At 39.9% G+C, this 9,632-nt stretch overlaps 1 pseudogene across 1 annotated transcript; it reads right to left on the bottom strand.

Annotated features, from left to right (window-relative positions):
- Positions 1–662: 662 nt before the first annotated feature.
- On the bottom strand, positions 663–9,493 carry LOC121964941 (NXPE family member 3-like; annotated as a pseudogene). The gene is made up of 7 exons (XR_015775560.1): positions 9,371–9,493; positions 7,762–7,904; positions 5,369–5,791; positions 4,677–4,969; positions 2,954–3,024; positions 1,304–1,504; positions 663–1,219 (listed from the first exon to the last, which is right to left on the bottom strand). The product of XR_015775560.1 is annotated as an NXPE family member 3-like (transcript).
- Positions 9,494–9,632: the final 139 nt, after the last annotated feature.

Here is a 9,632-nt window from a genome sequence, read left to right as displayed (position 1 = left end):
TTAGATGGGAGGAGGTGGTGCAAAAGGAGGGGAGCATGTCAAGTAATTCTGGGGGCAGACTTATCAAAAATAAAAAAAAACAAAAAAATCAATCAGACTCTGGGATAATAAGGCAACAGAAACACTACAAGGTTGCTTTGAACTGACAGACTGGGATTTGTTTTTTAATGACTGTGATGGTGTTTTAGAGCAAAATCCAGCCAATTTGCTCAGGTTTCTGAGGGTTCCCTGTATGTTGTCCAGTCTACCAGGTCTCATTAGGTGAGATAAGGCAAAAAACACATAAACAGTGTCGAAATTATTACAGTGTGCCCAGTGCGGTAAACTGAAAAGCTGCAAATTTAACCCATAGACCGACACATGTAACTGGGCAAAAATATTCTTTGCAGTTCACCAGTTAAAGAGTTAACATCCCGAACAATTGAGTTATATTTTCATAAATATGTGTATGTTTAGGTAAAGGCAGATGTTATTTAATATGCACATTGTTAATCATCGCTCATAAATTTCCTAATTCAAAATGGATGAGAAACATTGTAGTTAGTCTAGTCTGTGCATGGAGTGCCTATAGACAAATGCTTCTTTTGGTGTTTACGCAGAGATCATATGTATACACAAGGTGTGCTTGAATCCCCACTCCCCCCCCCTCCCTCCAACAAATACATCTAGCCACCCTTTGGAGGACATATGTAGGACATGAGAATGTCGATCATGTTCTTAATAATGGGAGGTTTTGGGTGGAGCTCGTGCTGCAGGTGATGGGCGACAACCATCGGCCAGGCATTGATCAGATGAACATTCAGCCCTTTGAATATGGCTCTAAGCACCTTAGAACGCTGCAGTGCATACCAGTCGCTGAAGTTTAGGGCCTGATAAAAATTCAGCTCTCTTGGGTTTGCTGTCCTGATGATGACCAGTGTGCCCGGAGCCCTTTCCAGCAGCCGCACCACCGCACTGCGGATGCTCATAAGTCGCCGGATGTAGACCTCCATGGGAAAAGCGTTAAAGTGAGCCCAGACGCTAAGAACTACGACAGTGTCGGTGCCTCCTTTTAAGCCATCTATTTCATTGGCAACATAAGGAAAGTTGCTGGTTGGGACTGTGGAAAAACGAATAGGGGGACCATGGCAGCGGTATGTCAACAAAATGTTGTTTGCAAAGTTTAAGGCCATGAAAGGTCCAGCTTGTATTGGGTTATGCAGGTCAAACTTCCTGAGATCTAAAAGTATAACAAAGGAAACAGATTAAGATGCAGTTTGAAACATGATCAATCTGTTAGCAGAAACTCCTGTGGATCAGATACCTGGTAGCTTTGCGAGGAATTCATACCACTGCCTGATGGTGGAGTCTCCATACATGTGGACCATTTTGCCTTTCAGACAGTGACTGATGGCTGGAGCGTTGAATTGCTGAATTGTTTTTCCATCTAGTGCTGACCATACACCCTGGTAGTAATAGCCAGAGGGTCCAGATGTCACTCTGTTGCTCTTTAACTTTGGTTGACCTGAGAAGTTAGAGGATAATGAACGGGTTATTTTATGAGTTTTTTATTTTATTTTGTTTTTTTGTGTCAACAAATACCATAAAAAGACTGATAACACAGACTTTGTTAATCTGTGGCACTCTGCCTAAAGTCAGTTTGTTACTACATAAGACATGGTCTTAATAAATATGAAAATTATCGTTGCCCTTTAAAGCAAGATTCTTTCCGCAGTGTTGTAATGATCAAACTCACTGTAGGCACGTTGGTACATAGATTCCCAAGGTTAATTTAGAAATATATAAAACAAAATGGTATAAAAATGCTTGTGCCTTTACAGAGATCAAACCCTTATTGAACTTACCAACCACATCTACCTTACTAGATGTAACCTATGACTGTGGAGAAGGGATCTTCAAAATTGGAAGTTAAAATGATGCCAACATGAACATGACAGCATCTGTTTTATCGAATAAGCATTTAAGCTCCCTACTAGTTGCTAATATCAGCTAAAGCTAAAATTATGCTAATTTCCAAAAGCAGATAAGTGGCAGTTGTTCAATTCTTGTGTATTGTAGTGATACACAGGTAATAACAACAACGCTTATGATAATGATGTATCTATTTATTATTTAATATTGTGCTTTTTAAAAAGTGCTGCCTTATTGTACCTCACAGACACATGAAATTTTCAGGAAGTTGTGTTCAAATACTGCTAAACAAATATGACTTCAAAAAGGGCAAAAATTTCTGTTTTGGAAAGGCCACACCCCTCAAGTGCAGACCAATGTGCTCAACATAAAAGCCTTAAGAATCATTAAGGTCCATCCATAAGCTGTCCACATAATGAATGCAGCCACAGACTGACGTTTTGGAGCCTCAAGTTCGGCATTTCGGGCATCACCAATTTGGATTTTTGGAGCCAGAAGTGATCAGATTTAGACGAGAGGGTGGAGCTGTGGAGGATAGCCTGTAACTCAAACCGCAAGTGGCAAATTGTCCCATCATGCAGTTGTTATGAATGTTGAAATTACCTGTGGAGACCAAAGATGTTTTTGTACCAGGCTATTTATCTCCACTGTAAAGTTGGGCAATTCAACATGGGGCTCTATGTGGGAATTAAATCTGTTTTGGAGCCAGCCTCGAGCGGCCATTCAAAAAACTACAATTTTTTGACACTACTGCATTGGTCTCATTTTTCAGTCTTGGGGATTGGTGCTTGGGTCCCCTCAGAAAGATTCCCCAACATTTTGAATTTTTTGAACAACCCATTTTTACATTCCCTTCTAAACCTGGGTCTTGCCACAGAAGAACATTATGCCCTAATCTCTGGGGAGATTAGGGCATAAATGGCAGTGTGTCTTTCTCATGGTCATAAAACTTGTTTGACATCTTTAAACAGGTGTTGTGCACTATCAAAGATGTTAGTGCACAATAATATCATCAGTAGCAGTAAAAGAAATCATGGTTTACCTTCTTCTTTTGGCAACACGGTGATACTGGCAGGTAGTGGAGCTTGAATGTAGACTTTCAAATTGACATTACTGAAGAAAAGCATACACAATAAAATATCCCTTGGACACACCAAAACATTAAAAACATGAAGAAAAGCAAAGAGGACAAAAATATTGACTACGACATACTGTGGAATACAATTTATATAAATGTGGAGTCGGTCATTCTGTTAAGTACAAATATATGTCAGTATGCACTACTATCTGTATAAATGTAGTTAAATGTAGAGCAGGTCATTCTGTCAGGTACAAATATGTATCAGGATTGATTACTACCTGTATAAATATATTAAATGTGGAGGAATTCATTCTGTAAGGCACAAATATCTATCAGAATGAACTACTACCCGCATATACGTTAAATGTGAGGTAGGTCATTCCATCAGTTCCAAATATTCATCAGACAGGAGTATTACCTGGATAAATGTAGTTAAATGTGGAGTAAGTCATTCTATCAGGTACAACTATTCAACAGAATGGCGTATTATCTGTATAAATGTAGTTAAATGTGGAGTTGGTCATTCCATCATTTATAAATATGAATAAGAATGGACTGATACCTATATTAATGTAGTTAATGTGGGGTAGGTCATACAGACATTATTTAGAATGGAAGACTACCTAAATACATTTGTAGAGCAGGTCATTTTGACAGGTTAAAATATCTATCAGAGCAGACTTCTACTGCTAAAAATTTAGTTAATGTGGAGTAGCTCATTCTATCTAGGTACAAATATACATCAGAATGGACTACTACCTGTATTGATGTAGTTAAATAGAGTAGGAAATTTTGTCAGGTTCAAGAATGGACTAGTACCTGTACAAATGTAGTTCAATGTAAAGAAGGTAATTCTGTCAGGTACAAATATCTATGAGAACAAACTACTACCTGTATAAATAAATTTAAATGTGGAACAGGTCATTCTGTCAGGTTCAAATATTTATCAGGATGTAGTCAAATGTAAATGTAGTCAAATATGGCATGGGCCCTCTGTCTGGTGCAAACATTCATCAGAATTGAGTAATACCTGCATGAAGGTAGTTCAGTGTAGAGCAGGTTACTCTGTACGGTACAACTTGTCAGCAAAATTGTGTGTTATCTGTATAAATATAGTTAAATGTGAAGTAAGTCATTCTGTCAGGTATAAATATTAAGTAAGTCATTCTGTCAAATGCAAACATCTATCAGAAAGAACAACCACCTGCAGAAACAAAGTTAAATGTAAAGTAGATCATTCTCTCCATTCTTTCAGAATGGACTGCAACCTCTCTAAATGTTAAGTAGGTCATTCTGTTAGATGTAAATATCAGAATGGACTGCAACCTCTCTAAATGCAGTTAAATAAAGAGTAGGTCATTTTGTCAGGTAAAATATCTATGAGAATGGAGTACTACCTGAATAAATGTAGTTAATTATGGAGTAGGGCATTCTGTCAATTGCAAATATCAAGCAGAATAGAATACTATCTATATAAATGTGGTTAAATGTGGAGAAGGTAATTCTGTCAGGTGAAAATATCTACCAGAATGGACTACTACCTGTATAAAAGTGTAATAGGTCATTGTGGAGTAGGTCATCCTGTCAGGTACAAATATGTATAAGAATCAACTGCTACCCCTGGATGTAAGAATGTATTTAATCAAAGTCATAAAAAGCCACTCTGGTCTGTCTGCTCCCTCACCTTTGAAAGAGCTTCTCCTCATTGGCCTTGAGGTTTCTCCTGAAGTCTCCCGAGAAGTGATTGATCCTGCTATCACAGCTCAGCTTCTTTGGCTTGTAGCAGAACCAAGACTCGCCTGTACGGAGGTCTGTGTAGTTGCAGAGTGGCTGGGTTGGACGTAAGCAGACATCACACATTGTAGTTTCAGAGAGTGAGCCTGAACGGAAGAGGCTCTTGAAGGAAACCCTGTCAGGTTGTTCTCTGTTGAGTCTTTTCAGCACTGGAATAGCCTCACTAGGGTGAACCATCATCACCTGATCCAACAGAGAAGAGTTTTCATTAAGTCCAAGTCATGTTCAATTATATTAATAAAGACAAATAGAGTGAAAACTACTCAAAGTGCCACTTTGAGACATGTCCTCATTTACCAGATTGATCTGAAACAATCTCTGGAAAATTGTCCATTGACTAACATTAAACAAGTAGGCTAAATTTATTTGAGTTGTGCATGTTCTTATTTTCCACCACGTATAAAATGAAGAAGTCCCATTGTTTCTAAAATGTAGCTGGTTAATCTGCCACTGTTATAATTACAAACTGCACATGTGCTGTGCAAGAAGTAAAAGTTAACAGGTGTAGCAATGGTAACTAGTTTGGTAGATAGAAAACACCTGCAGTACAGCAACATTTAATGTAATAGTTTTTAGCTTCACCTCAACCTGTGCTTCTCCTTCCCAGAGTAAAGAGAACACAGCAGAGTAGCTCCCATTGAGATGATCCACCACTTGTCCAGCCACACCTGCACCGAGCTTCAGGTTGTGCAGCCGAGGCAGTAAAAGTCCCCAAACTTCTTGGGACGGCCCTGGAAGTCAGACATTTTATCATGACCTCCAGCTGATCCCCTACACGCCACTGTCCTCCTCCCTCCTTGGGAGAATGGTGAAGGTGCTGTGAGCTGGATCACTGGTCTGCTCCACGACAAGAGGATCTGGCAAAAGTGGAGTTTCAGGCCAAAGAATGGTGTCTATTAGGAGGCGTTCCTCCAGAGCGGCCTCAGGGGACAGTGGCTGGAAGGTGCAGAAGCTGTGATGTATGTCAGAGGAACCGTTGATGATTGAGTTCACCTTATGGCCGAACTGATCAGGGGTCAAGAGGAATGATGACAAAGATGCATCAAACAAATGTTAAAAGCAAATACCCGTAATCTAAACAAAGCAAAAAGAAAACAACATCCTAAAAAACTGCCTTACCTTAAACATTTCGTATAGGCTCCACCTTTTAAGGGGTCTCACCCAAGCCCCCCAGAAGTGCACCATGTGTTTATGCAAAATTAACATAGTTGCTGAAAGTGGAATTACACCGTTTGAGTCAGTCACATGATGACACTGGCCCAGAAAGACTTTTACCCATTTACTAACATGGGGAAAGAGGCGTCTGCAAATCAGTAAATCATTTTTGTGAGCATCAAAACCCCAGCGAAACGTCTTCTTTCCCTATCTAGATGTAAACCATCCAGTTTGATATCATTTGGAAAGTCTAAAAGACCTGCTAGTTCAAATTTTTCGACCACCATTCAAGATAGCCGAGGTGCTAATTTGGAAATCAGTCGCTCCGCTGGCGGAAGTTATTGCTCGGCCGCACTCATCCATGCTCTGAATTTCGCCGTTAATCTCTACTACGCATGCTCTATGGGCTAGTAGATTTGGGTATTTTACTCATTTTAAAAAAAAGCTTTCTCTGCATGCACCACTCATGGATCTTTTGGCGCCACTGAGCGGCTCCATGGATGTATTATAGTGAAATCTGGATGCAGCTATGGGGGCGGGGCCTCATTCACTCCTGTGAGAGCTGCTCAGCAGCAGTGGTTAACTCCCACCGGCGAAGCGACCGACTTCTGGATTAATGCTCAGCTAGTTTGAATGACGGCCTAAAAAATTTGATCTTGCGGCTCTTTTCGACTTTCCAAGTGGTTTACATTCAGACAGGGATAGAAGATGTTTACAGGGGTTTTGATGCTCACAAAAAAATATTTACTAATCTACAGATGTCTCTTTCCCCATGTTAGTCAATGGAGAAAAGTTTTTCTGGGCCAGTGTGCATCACTTTACCGACTAAAACCCTGTACTTTTAGCCACTTTCGCAGCCTACCCAGGTTTGCGAGAACCAGTCACCGGGGATTGACAAGCAGTGTATGCTGGTTGGATTTGTGTCTGAGCCTAGTCTAACTTGCTGACGTCATGCAAAAGTGGACAGCGATACTATTGCGATTTTGAGGCGGCGGCAGATTTTAGAGCCACGCGCCGCAGTTGCTCTTCGCCGACTGCCAACGCCTGGCTCTCAGCTGATCGAACAGCTGATTGGTTCAGATGTTGACTTACCAATATGAAATGTGGGATAAACATTTTATTTTTGTTGAATTTCAGAGATTTGGAATTCATTTGTCTTACATGAAGTTATTTACTTTCTGTTAACAGAGTGCATGTTGTGACTGATGGTGACGTGTTACAGTCACAAAGACTAAATGCATTTATCATAGAGGGTCTATTGTATCATATTGTAATTATTTTAAAGAAAGACGGACATTGAAGATTAAGGATTAAACAGCACAGAGACTTATGGTCAGTAGCCTGAGTGTGATGTAAGGATCCTTAAAATAACATCTGTACAGATGTGAAGCCCTGGCCATAGGCTATCTGACTGATCTGGGAGATGCTGTGATGGTTTTGATGTATTGATGTAGTTATTTGGGGTGACAGGTATGCTCAGTTGATTTATATACAGCAGCAAATGGATATAATAGGCAAGGCTGAACCATGGACAGAAATAACAGATCACCTGTATAATATTTCAAAAGTTTACACTGTGATCAACACAATAATTGGAGACTGTAAACAGATAAACGGATCTGTGAAGATCTGAATGAAGAGGACTCAAATCTAACAGGATGTGAGTGCCTCCGTGACGTCCTGTACAGACTGAAGGCTGCTGTCCGACTTGATCGCAGCTTTTTGTCAGCGCCTCCTGCTGTGGCTGCCTGCTCTTGTCTGCTGTCAGGCAAGGCGCAGCTCAGTTTGAACGAACCTTATATTACATCCATGGGTCTCACCTCCAGGACCTCCATGTGACGCAGCACAAAGATTGAGACGACCAGAGCCAGAAAGAGGAAGATGACGCAGTAATCCCTTCTCATACGAGCTCTGATCTTCATGGTAGTCTTCATCTCAGGCTGCAGCGCTATGACCACTTCCTCTGGCAGCAGTTGAAAACAACAATAGGGTAAGAATTTTTCTTCTACTGCTACTAATGCAGCCCTGGCTAAAATTCATTTAGACAACAGGATCTAAAAAGTTTCTTAAAAAGTTTGAAATGTAAATATAATTGTAACCAAGATATCACATTCATTCACCAATGGTAGTCAACTTTCCCAACCATCTTTTAATGGATAAAGTGTTGTGGTCTGATATTTGGCTGTGTTTTGTTCTGCATGGGTGCCTGACTTTCCTCTCCCTGTCTTGCAGAGTGAGCACTGAGGGTGGGGCGATCTCCTGGAGCACAGGGCGCCCGGCACACCTGCAGCTTGTTCTGCCTAAATTGGCTGGCTTCATAAGCCACGCTCCCTTTGTCTCCTGTGCCGGCTGATTCCCTTGTGTTTCAGCGTCTCACCCATGCTTCCTGTGATCTCCTGCCTCTCGCTTCGTGTTTTGCTCTTGTCTTTGTTATTCTCGATCAGTTTTTTGTCCCATTTAGATGGTTATTTTTTAGTTTACCTTTTAGTTGTGACTTTTCCCTTCGGGTGATTTTCTGTTGATACTTTTCTGTTTTTTTTCCTGTGAACTGACTTCCTGTTTTGTAATAAAAGACTATTTTTGTTGGAACTCTGCAACTGGGTCCTGGTGTCTTTGACTGGCACGTAACATAAAGGCTACCAAAGTTGGCATGATAAGGATATATCTAGTCTCAAAGACCTGTTGAGTGTACTTTTACCAGCTTTGTCATTCGAAAATATTTTAAATGACTTTTACTCATTTTACTTTGCATACTTTTTTCAAGCTACACCTTTTCATGACACCTTTCCTTTTTCTCCTTTTTCATCTTCGCATGTGTTTTACATTTCTGTTCATATTTGTACATTGAGATGATATCTTAATAATTAATGTAGTTAATGTATTATCTGATAAACTACAAATAATAATAAATAATACAGGTAAAAAGACACATAGACAGTTAAAATGAACATATAAGGGGAAGAAATTATTTTGATCGTTAGAATGTATTGAAAATATGAGCCATAATCTTTACAGTTCAAAGGTATCTGATAAACTTTCCATTAATGCTGAGCAACTTTGTTTGTGTTTGTGTCCCAGTTTTGCAGAATAAACTTATCTGAACGCCTCCAACGCTTATTTTGTGGCAGGTTAAAAGAGATAGAGAAAGACACATTAGCAAGAATTCCCTGAATTACCTACAAGTGGTCCAAAATGCAAGTCCTCCAGAAGATCTCATGTTACTCCCATTTTAATGTATTTTTAATTTCTCTACTACCTTCTCATTAAAGATTCTTGTGATCACATTTAGAGCCGTGCATGGCCAGGAGCACCCACAATACCCTCACTTGCATCTTTTCCTTTCACCTTAGTCCCTTCCAACGCATCAAGAGACACAAAGGAAAGAGAAGAAACAAGAATATGTTCTTTAGAACAATTAGACATCTTTACCTCCAAAGCTTCGCATGGAATAACGTCCATTAATGATGACAGCAACAGCTGATCGCAGTGGGTTCAATAACAGAGCAGCACTGTTGCCTCTCTGTCTAACAAAGAGGATAAAGTAACACCCTACTTTCCTTATTAACAGTGTGCTGTGTCCTGTTCTCTATGGGTGGGATGTTTACCTTATAAATAGTCATTATTTGCATTTGTTATTATTGCTAATCTGTTTGTTAATTCATTATGTAATAACCCATCATATGATTAGAAC

Source organism: Plectropomus leopardus, chromosome 22, assembly GCF_026936395.1.
Source record: "Plectropomus leopardus strain MGB_pleo_1.0 chromosome 22, ASM2693639v1, whole genome shotgun sequence".
NCBI lineage: Eukaryota > Metazoa > Chordata > Actinopteri > Perciformes > Serranidae > Plectropomus > Plectropomus leopardus.
The sequence above is the reverse complement of the archived record's forward strand: the minus strand, read 5'-3'. Positions and strand labels throughout refer to the sequence as shown.